Source organism: Leptodactylus fuscus, chromosome 4 (assembly GCF_031893055.1).
Source record: "Leptodactylus fuscus isolate aLepFus1 chromosome 4, aLepFus1.hap2, whole genome shotgun sequence".
Classification (NCBI taxonomy): domain Eukaryota; kingdom Metazoa; phylum Chordata; class Amphibia; order Anura; family Leptodactylidae; genus Leptodactylus; species Leptodactylus fuscus.
Genome location: NC_134268.1, coordinates 187,186,247 through 187,202,856, shown reverse-complemented (window position 1 = coordinate 187,202,856; position 16,610 = coordinate 187,186,247). Strand labels below are relative to the sequence as shown.

At 43.9% G+C, this 16,610-nt stretch overlaps 1 non-coding gene across 1 annotated transcript; it reads right to left on the bottom strand.

Moving 5' to 3' along the window:
* Positions 1–2,493: 2,493 nt before the first annotated feature.
* TRNAN-AUU (transfer RNA asparagine (anticodon AUU)) lies at positions 2,494–2,566 on the bottom strand. The gene has a single exon. It is a non-coding gene; the product is annotated as a tRNA-Asn (tRNA).
* Positions 2,567–16,610: the final 14,044 nt, after the last annotated feature.

Sequence of the window (16,610 nt, the reverse complement as noted above, 5' to 3'; positions counted from 1 at the left end):
ACACCCATGACTGTTTAAGTTCTCTTAAGTTTACTGGACTGTTCCTTTAAGAATACTTTTTAGACATCCGTCCTTACAAATGACTCTACTTTAAACATCTGAATGCTTGTAATGTGTTACTTATATACTATAACAGGAAAATAGACAGTGTCATACAGAAAAGAAACTTTATAGAAAATAGAAAACCTATAAACTAATTACACTTTAGCAAACGGAGACCTTTACAGCAGACACCACAAGGATATGTTTTGTATCTTCTGCCATTCCTGCCAATGGTGTGTTGTAATGTATAACCTTGTCTGGTTGACTTTTTGCTTTAGTTTCATGAAATAGATTTCTTCTACTGTATGTATTGTGGCATTGATCCTTGGAGTATCATAAGGCAATTTATCTAATTTTAACATTTGCCCTTCTTCGTTGTTTCATGTCACATTGCAACCTTTTATTCAATAGGAGTTAATTCTTAAGATTATAGCTGCTCATAGAATACAATCCGAGATCTGTATAGAACATGTACAAAACACAAGTGATAACTGTAGAGTATGTTTTAGCCCACACTATTCTCTCATCAGAACATGACTTCAATAGGTCATCACATCGCATTCAAGCCAAGACAAAGTGCTTAAAGTGCTTCGAGCTATTGTCATGGGCTACAAGATAATAGTTTTTATCTATAAGGCGCCAACATACTCCACACAGCTTTAACATTGATACATCCTCATGTGCAAACAAATGGAACATTATAGAATAATAATAATAAAAAAAAACTTGAAAGAAATCAGAATTAGAGATAAGCGAACACTATTCGAAACAGTCGTTTCGAATAGCACGCTCCCATAGAAATGAATGGACATCGCCGGCACGCGGGGGGTTAAGCGGCCGGCTGCCGGCAAAGTCTGCGTGCCCACTTCCATTCATTTCTATGGGAGTGTGCTATTCGAAACGGCTGTTTCGAATAGTGTTTGCTCATTTCTAATTAGAATGGCCTCCTTGTAACAATTTATAAGCCAAGATGTGGCAACGCTATTTAACATTATGAAGCAGTTCTCTCATATACTCATTTATTGTGGGCAACTGGAAGCTAGGATGCAGATGGTAAGGATGGGGACAAGATGGACTTGGAAGGTTGTTGATAGTAAAGGAGACTGTTAATGGGTTGACCTTTAGCCCCCTAACAAGGAGCACCTTTAATGGACAGAAACCCAAGGCTTGGTCTCCAGGATGGTCTCCAATAAATTGTACAGAAATCACTGAACTTAGACAGCCATAAAGATAAGAACCTTGGAATTGTTTACGTGTATATACCAGTAAGCCTCTTCCCCCTTCTCCCTTCCTCCTAAAATTCTATCCCTATGTGTCCTGTTGTACATCAATATGCAGCCTTCAGAAATTGCTTTTAGTTATATCTGAAGAAGAAGCCAGGAGCTTTGAAACGTTAAAATTTGTCATCATTATGAGTTAGCCATTAAAAAAGGTATTAACTACTGAAGACTTTCAAGTTTTTTTTTTTTTTATATAACCCTACATTGGAATAGCCTTTATAAAGGCTATTCTAGTCCTGCCTTTGTTTCTGTTTTCAAGGCAGCGATTTTTGTGTAAATTAGTTTTTTGCAGCTATACAAATGAAGATGATGGAGCACAGGGGGCGTACAGAGAAATCAGTGTCCTAGCCTTCAGTGTGTTCGCTCTTTCCTCATGGCCATTGTATTCTCGCCCCCTCTGATGATGAGATCCTTTGTTCTGCCTCCTCTTATACTGCATCAGCAGCAGCATCAGTCTTCAGATTGCAATCTCGCGCATGTACTGTCAGCTCTGGGCTAGGGCAGAGCTGACAGTGCATGTTCCAGCGGCCATCTTGGATCTCCTTATAACCACATGCGCTGCCCAAACCTGAAGTGGCAGAAGTGACAGCGCATGCGCGAGATTGTGTTCTTACCGAAGACTAATGCTGCTGATGATGCAGCAAAAGAGGAAGCAGAACAAGGGAGGTGAGAATACAATGGCCAGGAGGAGGGTGTGAACATGCTGAAGGCTATGATGCTGCTATGCTCGGCGCACATGAGGAATGTCCCCTGTGCTCTGTGATCTTCATTTGCATATCTGCAAAAAACTAATTTACACAAAAACTTCTGCCTGGAAACAAAGGAAGAACTAGAACAGTCTTTATAAAGGTTATTCCAATGCAGGGATGTGTTTTCTGAATGATAGTGTCCCTTTAAGGTGATACAAGCCACAACAGATCCTGCCTCTGGAGCTGAGAGCCATGCTGCTTGCCACCATGATGACATCACAACTTCAGACGGCTGTTACATTTCCTAAGAAAAGGAATATTTTGTGTCAAGTTTATTGTTAACTTCTAGTTGTGTATTGGCCTGATATTATACTAGTAAAATACGTGTAGAAAGTATGCCCGATAAGTGTAATGAATAAAGATATGAGCAGAACCCCTGTTCAGATGTCAACATGTCTTATTTAATAAGTACTTTTATTTGGCACCCAACATGGGGCTCAAACCCACGACCCTGAGATTAATAGCCTCATGCTCTGCTGACTGAGCTAGCCAGGCAGTATTCTGTGCTTCTAAGTACATCTTTTCTTAGAACTTTTCCCTCTTTTCTTTCTTCTTGGGAAGACAGCACAGTGTTAACCTTCTTGTTGTTTAATGGGAATATTCCTATAAAGTGTAACACTGTTACCAGTGATTGGTCAGTATCAAAATGCACAGAGCCAGCCCATTGAGAACAGCAATGGAACACCCACTTATGAAGAAGGAACAGGGGGAAAAGTAAAACAAAGAATTATACCAACATAGAGTTAATATGTTATTAGGAAGTGTTTACTAGAATATACTATAGTATGTGCCTGGAGAGTAGGTCCGTCCCTTTTAACCCCTTCCCAACATCCACCATAACAGTACGGCGCTGCCGGGAAGGACTTCCTGCAAACCGCTGTAGTACTACGGCGGCTGCGTGGTGCGCACACAGAAACTGTGTGCGCACCATGCCCTGCGGGTGTCAGCTGTAATATACGGCTGACAATGCCCTGTAACACCCGCGGTCGGAACCGGGTCCGATCACAGGTGTTAACCCCTGAGATGCCGGTGATCAAACATGACTGCCGGCATCTCCGGGGATCGGGACATAATGGTGCTGATCGGCACCCCCTGTGACGGTTTTGGGGGGTGCCCGTGTTGGTAGTGGGCAGCCCGGGGTCTGATCAGTGACCCCATGTCTGGCCCATGCCGTCCCCTACACGTACCTGGTTGATCCTGCAAAGAATGGAGGCTGTCAGCCCTGTGAGTGTGCACGGGGATGAGAGCTTCCTGTACTCTGCGATACACATGTATGCACGCGATGCAAAAATAATTCATTTTTTCCCCTAAATTGATTTTTATTCTGCACAAATAGCAACGCATTAAAAAATAATATAAATGAGGTATCGCCGTAACAATACCGACCCGCAGAATAAAGGTAACATGTTACTTATGCTGTACGCTGCACAGGGAAAAAAAATGCTAAAAGCAATACCAGAATTGATGTTTCCTTTTACATCCCACCCAGAAAGAGTTAATAAAATGTAGTCAATAAGTTACAGGCACCCCAAAATGGTGGCATTGAAAAGTACATCTAATACCGCAAACACCAAGCCCTCATATGGCCACATTGCCAGAAAATAAAAATCTAGCTTGTACAATGTAAAAACAAAACCCTCAAAAGTCGCCAAATCATTAGGACATAAGTGGCTGCGACTAGAAGGAAATGTATAAGCTGTGCGAGTGTTTTCAGGGGACACCCCATATTTAGAGCTTATGAGAGATAATACACCAGTGCTGATCCCCCAGAATGCCCCTCTTCCCCATCCGTGTCATAGGAGCTAGTGGGAAAATAGAATGGGATTTAGTGTGCCCAATTTACTCTGCACAGCTTGCATATTCACTTCGGGGTTACTAATGCTCACTACATCACTTGATAAATTGTTTGAGGGGTGCGGTTTTCAAAACGGGGTCACTTTCTAGAGGTTTCCACTGTTTTGACACCTCAAGGGCTGTGCGTCCATATATTAGTTTACACCCACAAGTGGGGTACTATGGTAGTCCGGAGAACTTGCATAACAAATTGAGGGATGCGTTTTCTCCTTTAACCCCTTGTGAATGTGCAAATTCTAGGGCTAAATGAAAATATTAGTAAAATAAAATCAAATTTGAAAATTTCACCTCCATTTTGTCTTAATTCCTGTTAAGCACTTATAGGGTTGAAATACTTGATATATGTTGTTTTGGCTGATTTAAGGGGCGCAGTTTTGAAAATTGAGTGATTTATGGGGGGTTTAATACAAGGGTCTTTCAAAATCCCCTTCATAACTGGATTAGTCCCTTAAAAAATGGGTTTTGGAATTTTCTTGAAAATTTTGAATATTGTTGTTTCACTTGTAAATCTTATAATGTCCATAAAAAATAAAAGGGTGACTAAAGTTTGATGCCGACATAAAGCAGAGATCTGGGACATGAGATATATCATATAATTTTGGCGGTCTGACTATCTGTATTTCAAACTTTATAAAATGCATATTTTTCAAAATTTCCACCAAATTTTCTATTTTTTCAGAATTAAACACAAAACATATCAACCAAAATTTACCACTAACATGAAGTACAATGTGTTACAAAAAAAACAATCTCAAAATCACTTTGGTAAGTTATAGCATTCCAAAGTTATTGCCACATCAAGTGACACGTCAGTTTTGAAAAATCGAGCTTGGTCAGGAAGTCAAAAAAGGGCCATTGGCGGGAAGGGGTTAAGGAGCAGGGCTAATACATATGTAAGTTATCTGCAAAATGCAAAGGTGAATGGCATGTTCTACAGATGTCTAATGTTGTGAATGTTGTTCCAGTTCTTAAGTGCCCTTATATGATGTGATGTGGAGCAGACAAAGAACAGCGCCCTATAAAAAGTGATAAAGAGTTTACCTCTGATGTGCATTGAAGACATTCACAAACTCTGAAATAAAGCATTACATAGCTAAACATTGTTCTGTACTTGCATAGGTAGGAGTCTGTAGATTGAATAGCTTTATTAGAGCTGTCTATTGCAGAATTCAGAGTATACTGAAGATTTATAAAAATTTTATTTTTAAGTAATGTTATTTCTATGATCTGCTGTAATTACGGCGACCTTTTTTGTTCCTATATTTGCCGCAGCGTAAATGTTAAGTGTTTAGATGTAAGCGCTTATGGCAACAAAGGATGGAAAGTATATAAAAGAAATGTTTCAGCAGTGAGTAATAGTTATATGAAGAACATTGGGCAAAACTAGACTTATTATTATTTTTTTTTTTTTTGTACATTGGTGGCAGTTTTTGGATTCAGATTAAAGAGGTTTCGTGAGACTGAAGGGTATAAAAGCGTAAGTAAGCTTCAGACAACTTTTGATTTACTGGCGGTATTTGAGTCATTAATAAATTTTGTAATATATACCGCTCAAAAAAATAAAGGGAACACTCAAATAACACATCCTAGATCTGAATGAATGAAATATTCTCATTGAATACTTTGTTCTGTACAAAGTTGAATGTGATGAAAACAAAATCATCAATGGAAATCAAATATATTAACCAATGGAGGCCTGGATTTGGAGTCACCCCCAAAATTAAAGTGTAAAAACACACTACAGGCTTCCAACTTTGATGTAATGTCCTTAAAACATGTCAAAATGAGGGTGAGTAGTGTGTGTGGCCTCCATGTGCCTGTATGACCTCCCTACAACGCCTGAGCATACTCCTGATGAGGTTGTGGATGGTCTCCTTAGGGATCTCCTCCCAGACCTGGACTAAAGCGTATGGTATGGTATGGTATGCAGGGCCGCCATCAGGAATTTTGGGGCCCCATACAGCCTAAGTGTCTGCCCCCCTGCCATTTTAAAACTACCTTATTTTGCGTCATACCAATTATGTATTACATTTCCCTTTATTTAGCAGCATTACAAGGCTTAATCAGATTCTATTTGCAGGTAAAATCTGCTACGTGTGACCGTGCCTATAGAGAGCCAACACCATCTATAAGAGCCCTCCTAATAAATCCTCAGGGCTTTTTCACATTGCATTTTTGGCCTCCCTTGCTGGGATACGTTGGTAACCAGTCAGAATCAGCTGTCAACTTATCCCTGCATGAAGAACTGGCCATTAAAAAAAAAGGGGGGGGGCCTGCAGTTCTCCGTGCAGGGATAAGTGGGGAGCTGATTGTGACTGGTTACCAACATATCCCGGCAAGGGAGCCCAAAAACGCAATGTGAACACTCCTTTAAAGTGAAAGTCCCACCCCCAAACAGGCTGCTATACCAGTAGCATAGCAGCCTACATCATTATTATTCTCCAGCTAAAAACTTATATATTATATATTATTGTCCCAGTTCCCTCTCCGCAGTGCCGCACACCCGATGTCCCAACAATCCCCCCCCCCCCGTCCACCCTCTAACATCTTTCCATTGCCCCCTGTACCCATACCTCCCAACTTTTGAAGAACCAAAAGAGGGACAAAATGTGCGGCACACTCTGCACGCCGTGAGAAATTTAGCCCCACCCACTGTTATGTTGACTCCACCCACTCATTAATTTTTCGTGTGCCCGCACACTGTATAATCCTCCTACAGTCACCCGTAAATTATATGTCCCCCCTCCGTCTCTCCCCCAGCTTCATATACACCCTTCATCTGCCCCCAGATTCATGTCCCCTCCATCTTTGCCCCCAGATTCATGTCCCCTCCATTTCTGCCCACAGATTCATGTCTCTACATCTCTGCCCCCAGATTCATGTCCCTCCATCTCTGCCCCCAGATTCATGTCCCCATCTCTGCCCCCAGATTAATGTCCACTCCATCTCTGCCCCCAGATTCATGTCCTCCCATCTCTGCCCCTAGATTCATGTCCCCTCCATCTCTGCCCCCAGATCCATGTCCCCTCCATCTCTGCCCCCAGATCCATGTCCCCTCCATTTCTGCCCCCAGATCCATGTCCCCTCCATTTCTGCCCCCAGATTCATGTCCCCTCCATCTCTGCCCCCAGATTCATGTCCCCTCCATCTCTGCCCCCAGATCCATGTCCCCTCCATCTCTGCCCCCAGATCCATGTCCCCTCCATTTCTGCCCCCAGATTTATGTCCCTCCATCTCTGCCCCCAGATTCATGTCCCATCCATCTCTGCCCCAGATTCATGTCCCTCCATCTCTGCCCCCAAATTCATGTCCTCTCCATCTCTGCCCCCAGATTCATGTCCCTCCATCTCTGCCCCCAGATTCATGTCTCCACATCTCTGCCCCCAGATTCATGCCCCCATCTCTGCCCCCAGATTCATGTCCCCATCATCTCTGCCCCCAGATTCATGTCCCCTCCATCTCTGCCCCCAGATTCATGTCCCCTCCATCTCTGCCCAAGATTCATGTCCCCTCCATCTCTGCCCCAGATTCATGTCCCTCCATCTCTGCCCCCAGATTCATGTCCCTCCATCTCTGCCCCCAGTGTCATACCGTCCTCTCCATCTCTGCCCCCAGATTCATGTCCCTCCATCTCTGCCCGTCTCATGCCGTCCTCTCCATCTCTGCCCCCAGTGTCATGCCGTCCTCTCCTTCATCTGCCCCCAGTTTCACGTTCCACATTACACTTACCTTCTCCTTCGTTCCCCCGCTGCTCTCTGCACGCCTCTCTCTCTTACTGGCGCACAGTTGTAGACGCGATGTGACGTGATCACATCGCGTCTACACTGCCGGGTAGTCGGCGGCAGTGGCGAAGCGAGGAGCTGACACAGGTCAGCTCCTCGCTTCAGCCACATATGTGTCAGCGAGAGAGGCGCGCAACGGTGAAGCGAGGAGCTGACCTGTGTCAGCTCCTTGCTTCAGCCGCATATGTGTTCAACTCAGATCTGCGTCCTCTGGACGCAGATCTGAGTTGAAACAAACAGGATTTACAATGACTGCTGCCGGCGCCAGGGGGCCCGGGCCCCGCCCCCCTTTTTAAATTTGGCCGGGCCCCTGACGCCAGTAGCAGTAGTACTGGCCTATCGGCGGCCCTGATGGTATTCAATATCTTTGGGTCTCATACAACCCCTTTAAGATTGCTACTGCTGTCTTCTTTTTCTTTTGAGAAAACAGTACAGAGATTTACAACATATTGGCAAGAGTTGACAAGCAATTCTGTCACAAGCATTTGTTACCGCATCCTTCAAGGACTGTCTCAGCTTATGTGCCCCATTTAAAAGTTTATGGGTAATTATATGTTCTTTACTAAAAAATATTTTAAAACTGAGGTTTCTAGGAATCCTGAAAACAAACCTGTCACCATGAACATACAGCAAATTCTGGGAAGATTGATGTATAGTTTGTTGGGAAATGATTTAGTATAACTCTTATTTTATTCAGTTATAGCTTTTCTTTTTCCATTCTTAAAGGGAAAGTGTCACCACAAATGATACTATTGTTTAAATCACGTTTGTTTTTTTAAAATATATTTTTAAATATTTTTGGTTGTTGTTTTTTCCATGTTATATTTATATCCATCTATATTTAAAAATCTTAAAAATCTTGTCATTCCAACTCTTGCCACTAAGACTAAAATAGTCTATAACGGTCATGGGCCACCATAGACACAGTGGTCAGGAGCAGACTGTATTGCCTTCTATGGGAGAGTTTTCTAGGTATGCTCTATAACCTATACATAGGTCCTTACATAGAGATGGGAGATAGAGTTAATCTATGGCATTTAGGGTTGAGCGATTGGGATTGAAAAAGATTGGATTCCGATCCCGATCTTTTTTGGCAGGATCGAGGTCTCACGTTAGTTCCCACAATGCTTGGCTACTGGCCAATCAAACAATGTTGTTAGCTTTTCCCACAATGATTGACCAGTAGCCAAGCATTGTGGGAACTAACGTGAGACCTTGATCCTGCCAAAAAAGATCGGAATCGGAATCTGATCCCGATCGCGATCGCTCAACCCTAATGGCATTGCCTATGGTGACTGTGGATTTTGTGTCTTATCTACATATACCGTATACAACATAATGCCAGACAAGCCTGGGAACCTGTCACAACCTGTGTGCTTTTCTGGTGGGGTTTGGTTGGGGTTTTGATCTGGTGGTCTGGGGTCTTCTGGTGGTTTCCTTGCCATTTTGCCATCTGTTTGGGCATTGAGTATTGGCCTTGAGAATTTACTTGAGGTTTTTTGGATCGAGCCTCAGGTGTTGGTTGTTACCATTGTCCTATGGGACGATTCTGGGGCCTTTATTAGGAGGAGGGCTGGCTTCACTAGTTGCCGGTTTTCGTTGTTACCAACTGGAATTCGTGGCTCTGGGAGGAGTATTGTTTTGTGGAATTACAACTGACTAGGAAGTGGTGTGAGTGTTGCCTTGTGTGTGAGTCTGGTTTGTCCCTCCACACTTCTACTCTACCCTGTCCTTCAGTTCTGTTTGCCTGGCACTATCTGGTTATTTGTGAGGTTTAGGTTCCAATTTGTTTTGCCCCAGTCCTGTGTTAACCCTTTCCTCACCTCTCCACTGTCTCTCTCCTCATTCTCATGTTGCGTATTGTGTTGTGCTGCGTGTATGTTGTCCAGCACATCTCATCCTGTTTGTGTTGTCTTCCGCTGCACCTTAGTTTCTGTAGGGGTGACCACCTTAGTATCCCCAGTCCTTAGCTCTCTTGTAGCTCTCGCCCTATCTGTCGGCTAGGCCTTCGTGTTAGAGAGCCAGGAGTTGTCGGGGCCAAGGCTAGCTTGGGAACAACTGACCACCACCCGCAGGCAGGGCCTAGCTAGCCGCCGTAGCATCAGGGAAAGTCTCCTTCTCCTGTTCCCTTAGCGGTGCAGTCTGCAGTCCAGATTCTGGGTCTGGGCATAGACACAAATTTAACAGAACCTTCAATAGGTTCCTGAGTGTTATGGCAATGGATTGCTGGTCTTGGATCTTGTTCTGAGGACTGGTGATCCATGACAAAATGGCTGTGCCCATGCATCTCCACTAAAATAACTCCTCAGTCATCTTTGTCCGAGGCACCAAAGACCTTAAAGGGGTATTCCCAACTCTCCTGATCAGCAACTTGCAGGCTGTATGCTCTGTTCACTTCCTAGTTTTCTCGGTGAATTGGTGGGCAGGGTTTCACTTTCTGTCTCCCAGACAAAGCCAGCTCTGCTATCTCTTTTCATAGCAGTACATGTTTGCAGTCAGTAATGAGGGATGGTTGTAAATAAATTAGTACAGTATCACTGGAAGATGCATGATATGAAGCTGATGTAGCAGAGCTGGATTTGATAAGTGATGAGAATCCCAAACTTACATGCTACAGGAGTAAGAGTCAGCTTGCAATAAACTTTGTTTTAGGTCTGTGCTTACATACAGAGGTAATAGACTCCCTATCTCAGCACTTATCGGCAAAATTCAATTAGCAGACCTGATAACTGGAAAAGGAAGGTAAACAGCTCAGAAATACAAGCTGCTCCAAGCACTCAGCTTCCCCTCCCCTCCTGAGAGCAGGAAGCTACGTCAATTGTCCTGGGCGGAAAGATAAGATCATCCCCAGGTCCGTGGTTATGGAAATGCAGTGTAAACTATGAAGTGAATAATCTCAGATAACAGCCAAACAAAGCAGTTTTGATGAAGCAATGTATTTAGGAAAAGTCTTAAATGCACATAAGCTAGCAGTCTAGATAGGATCCTTGAGATAGGACAACCCCTTTAATGCCCTTAATCAGTGCGGGCAATGATCGCAGGTATTAGCACTGGTCTCTGCTGTAGAATACTCCTAAGCTGCCACCATATTTAGATATCTGACACAATGTCTAGGATGGGTTAATATGCTTCAGACCCCCTTTAATGTATGATTTTGTGCCTCTTGATTGTAAAGTGCTGAAGAATCTATTGGGGCTATATAAATATTGTTGTTATTATTATTCATTTTCTTACCTTTCCTTGTCGTTTAGATTACTTTTGTTTCCAAAAAAGTATTCTAATTGTCATATTTCACAATGTATTTATCTCAAGCTGGAAGACTGACATGTGCAATACATCTTTATATGAGAAAGGTTCCACATTGGAGTTTAATGATGAATATCTTCATTTTAAATGAGACTAAAGAGGCAAAGGTCATCATTATTGTTACATAAAGAATAAGTAATGTGACATAATAAAACCCAATGTGCCTGGCTTGTTTCCTAAATACGAGGAGCTTTGTTGGCGTCGGAATAAACCCAGTGATGAAAATAATGATGTGTATCAGGCTGATATGCATTGATACGGTGGTAATGAAGCACCCAGTGTCTATGACAGAGAAGATTCCGTCTGCTGCAGTTATTACAAATTTCCTAGGTAATTAAATGAAATCACAGACGAGGATTTTCCTGTAGACAGGCAGTAAGATATGTATCCAGGCCAGTCGGACTGCTGGCTTTTCTGCTGACTACATACTTGGTGTTTATCAGTAATGTGTAGATTTTGTTAATTAATCTATATAACATAAACCTTGTTATGTACTTGGTAGGTGTCAGCACTTAATGGAATAGATCAGGTTGTGTTGATTCAGTCCTTTTAGGATAATGGCGCCTATTAGGTTACACATCAAATCTGATAATGCATTTTGTGGATTTTTACCTTGTAAATTTTTTCTTTTAAAATCACAAAATAAATTGTATCTGAGACTTATAAAGAAGGTGCGGTAGTTGCATAAATAGTGACAAAATTCAGTTTGTCAATGACTGTGATAAAGACATGAAGATGTATAGAAATGGAATATTTAGCTCACTATTCATTAAAGATATTCAGCTGTACACACAAAATAAATGATATTAAAGGGGTATTCCCACGTTGCATACTCACCAGTCTTCACTGGTGTAAAATCTTCTTTCTTCCTGGTTTCTTGTGTCATTTGGTGGGCGGGGTTTCATATGCAACATGCTGTTTAGCTCCTTCCCAAATTAGCATGTAGCTCCGCCCACCACATAGCATGATCCTATGGAGCAGCTGAAGGGCCTGTGATGTCATCAAAGGTCCTCAAACAACATTATATGCACAATATTGGATTAGTGGATAGTGGATTAGTCAATCCCCCCTCAGTGAAACATATGTAAATAAGGAATAAGTACATCCTATTTTTCAGTGAACATATGCACAATATTGGACTATGAAGTACAGGCAGGAGCAACTCCATTCTGTGTTACATACAGAGACTGCCTGTCTCTGCCATAATGAACACAATTGAATTAGCTAGCCTGATAACTGGGAGAACAGAAGACGAGTTCAGAAATGAAAGCAGCTCCTCTCCCCTATCTGAGAGCAGGAAGCTAGGTCACGTGGTGCAGACACAGGAATAGCTAGAAACACAGGCTCGCTCCCATGCACTTAGCCCCACCTCCCTCCCCCTGAGAGCAGGCAGCTACATCACTTGACTTTTGAGCAGATAAGTCAAGGGCTGTGTCAGCAATGAATTGAATAAAGTAAGATAGTGGACAAACAAAGCAGTTTTGCTGAAGCAGTGTATTTAGGAAAAATCTTACATTCACATTATCAAGCAGTATAGATAGGATCCTTGTGATGGGACAACCCCTTTAAGGACATTTATCTTTTCAGGTTCAAATGGGAACTTGCTCCGATAGGAAACTGTAAGATTCTGATACAGTAATGGACTTTTATTATTGACAAAGCTACATTTATGAGAGGAGACATGCCACCCAACCATTGACTATAAGACCAGAAAGCTGACTATCCCTTATTTCCCGCTTGCTGTAAACACAGTCAAAGATGTAACTTGAAGATCCTGAGCCCTAGTGAAAAATCTATAAAGGGGCCCCTTCCTACCTTGTTCTATTTATAACATTGGCATATTTTATGTGGGCCTCTAAGTGTGTGTGTGTGTGGGGGGGGGGGGCACGACAAGCTGAACCCCTCCAACCCTGCCTACTTGCCTGGACTTGTCCTATGCAAAAGACTACCAACAACATGGCGGCAAAACCCTACCTAGATATTGGTGAAACAGAACGTAGACAAGACATACAACAACAAAAGGGAGGTCAGCTAGCCAAGGGATTGGTAACAGTAGAGCAACGCAGTACAAAATCAGAGAATAGTCAAAGGTAAAGCCAGAGGTCAATAATATGGGTACAGGTAACAATTCAGTAAAAGTAACAACCAGCACCCAAAAGTCAATAGCAAGCACCAATGTGAATGTGAAGATAAGATAAGATAAGATAATCCTTTAATAGTCCCACATTGGGGAAATTTCAGCGTGTTACAGCAGCATAGTAATACAGATACAGGATAATACAGAGTAATATATTACAGACGTAGACACAGATAAGCTGAGAAGAGAAGATATACTAGGAGTCCATGGCAGCTAAGGAAAAACAGAAGAGAAAGAGGAAGACTTCATGGTCATCCTCATAATCATTAGTTCTCTGTGCGGCATGATCTTCGTTTGGTCTGATGTAGATTATACAGCCTGGTCGCGGTTGGAAGGAAGGACCTGCGATAGCGCTCCTTCTCACACTTGGGGTGAAGCAGACGGTCGCTTACAGTGCTGCCAAGTCCCATCAGGGTCCCATACATGGGGTGGGATTTGTTCTCCCGCATGGAGGTCACCACAGACAGTATCCTTCTGTCACCCACCACCTGTACTGGGTCCAAGGGGCTCCCCAGGACAGAGCTGGCCCTCCTGATCAGCCTGTCAAGTCTATTTCTGTCCCTGGATGATATACTGCTTCCCCAGCAGGCCACACCGAAAAAGATGGCTGAGGCAACCACAGAGTTGAAGAAGGCCCTAAGAAGTGTCCCCCGGACTCCGAAGGCCCTCAGCCTCCTGAGCAGGTAGAGTCTGCTGTGGCCCTTTCTGTGCAGCGCCTCCAGGTGATCAGCCCAGTCTAGTTTATTATTGAGGAGCACGCCCAGGTACTTATAGGTCCTGACTATCTCAATACATGTTCCTTGGATCTCCACCGGGGTCGGAGCACCTCTCCGTTTACTAAAGTCCACCACCATCTCCTTGGTCTTCCCAGCATTAATCCTGAGCTGGTTCTGCTGGCACCATTCAACAAAATCCCGGTTTAAGTCTCTGTATTCCCTATCGTCGCCATCAGTGATAAGGCCGACTATAGCAGAGTCATCGGAGTACTTCTGTAAGTAACAGCTGGAGGAGTTGTGCCTGAAGTCAGCAGTGTACAGTGTGAAGAGGAATGGGGCAAGAACTGTACCTTGTGGTGCCCCCGTACTACAGATCACAGTGTCAGACACACAGTCCTGGGCTCTCACATACTGAGGGCGGTTTGTCAGGTAGTCTAGGATCCAGTTGGACAGGTGATGGTCCACACCACCAAGGTTCAACTTCTCCCTCAGTAGCCCTGGCTGAATGGTGTTGAACGCACTGGAGAAATCAAAGAACATTATTCTCACAGTGTTCCTGGGTTTCTCCAGGTGAGAGAGAGCTCTATGAAGAAGGTGGATGATGGCGTCATCTACCCCAATGCCTGGCCGGTAGGCAAACTGGAGGGGGTCCAGAGCGGAGCTCACTAGGGGGCGTAGGTGTGTCAGGACCAGTCTCTCTAGGACCTTCATCAGGTGTGATGTCAGTGCTACAGGTCGGTAGTCATTGTAGCCCATCGGGTTGGGTTTCTTTGGGACTGGTACCACGCAAGATGTTTTCCACAGTTGAGGTACCACCCCCAGCTTCAGGCTCATATTGTACATGTGCGTAATAATGCCACCCAGCTGGTCACTGCACATTTTAAGAACTCTTGCGCTTATACCATCAGGTCCCCCCGCTTTGTTCGCTCTAATATTCTTCATTTCCTTACACACCTGAGACTCCTGCAGGATCAGATAGTCAGATTGCAGTTGACCGCAGTTCGGTGGGGGTTGGGTCTTGGTGTGTGAGGGGAGGGCGGTTGGCTGACATGCTGGTGGAGGGAGCATTTGCTTGGAGTCGAATCTATTGAATAGATTAAGCTCGTTAAGCCACTTCCTGTCCCCTACTGTTTGGTGCCCTGTCTTTTCCTTGTGTCCTGAAATTGCCTTAAGGCTGTCCCACACCTCAGATATGCAGTGTGCAGTGTGTGAGTCCCTCAATGTCCTCTGGAAATGAGTCTTGAAACACTTCCCATAAAGTTATATCAAAGCAGTCCCTTAGAGACTCGACACTTCCCTCTGACCAAATCTTCACGGTACGGGTAACCGCCGGTTCTCTGCGCACCAGTGGAATGTATGTGGGTCGCAGATGTACCAGGTTGTGATCTGATCTGCCTAGGGGTGGTAGGGCAGATGAGTTATATGCATCCCTTACATTGGCAAAGAGCAAGTCCAGCGTCTTGTTGTCTCTTGTATGGCAGGTTACATACTGTGTGAAGCCTGGTAGAATGGATGCTGAGACATGGTTGAAGTCTCCAGACACTAGGAGCAGGGCATGGGGGTGAGATGATTGCAGCTCACTCACAACAGCATGGAGGACTTCACAGGCAGCGTCAGCTTTAGCAGAGGGGGGGGGGGCATATGCAGCTAGTACGATAACATGTGATAGTTCCCTTGGCAGGTAAAAAGGTCTCATGCCCACGGCTAGCAGTTCAATATCCTTTCCACACAATTGTTTCTTAACCCCAATATGTCCTGGATTACACCATCTTTCATTGACAAATATTGCAATTCCTCCGCCTATTCGCTTACCGCTCTCCAGTGTTCTGTCCGCCCGAAGAAGTTTGAAGCCCTCCACGGAGGCAAGTATGTCCGGAGTGATTTCAGTAAGCCAAGTCTCTGTAAACAGCATCATATTGCACTCACGAAACTCCTGTTGATGTCTGGTCAGTGCTGTCAGTTCATCCATCTTATTCACAATTGATCTCACATTCCCCATAATGATGGACGGGATCACATGCTTTTTGCGTTTTTTTCCTTCGCGTCTCAGTATGCCGGCTCGTTTTCCACGTTTTCTAAGTTTCCTTATTAGTTCGTGGGGGATGGTAAGAGCATGCTTGTCCTGCAGCATGCTTCCAAGGTGTAATAGTGTCTCCTTAGTGTAAACCAGTCTTCCTTGTCTGTGTGGAGGCATGCTTCAGACAAAAAGGCTCAAAAAGGATTTCTTTATAAGAGTTTCTGCATCAAATTCCAGCCCATGGTAAGTTCTTATACTAATACTCCTTATAGTAATAGAAAAAAGTGAAGAAAAAAGGACGGGATAGAGAAAGATCAGTTTAGTTTTCAGCAGCTGTAAACACATGCAGCCACACACTAGGCAGGCGCATATAGAACCAAGAATAAATAGGAAGGAAGAATCCTCCCCACATCTGATAGTAAGGCAGGCTGTCAATCATAAAGGCAATGATAGGGGGCATTCACACGGAGGAAGTTGGCACTGTTTCTGCCACGACAACTCATGGTAGAATCAGCGCTGAAAAAAACACTCCCATTGACTTCAATGGGTTCCGTTTTCAACGCAAAACCCATTGAAGTCAATGGGAGGCTTTTTTTTAGCGCTGATTCTGCCGCGAGTTATCATGCCAAATCAGCTCCAACTTCCTCCGTGTGAATGCCCCCTAAGGCACCAAAAAACGGGTAGCCACGACTGAATGCCAGTGCAATGCAACAGCATTCAGTCACGC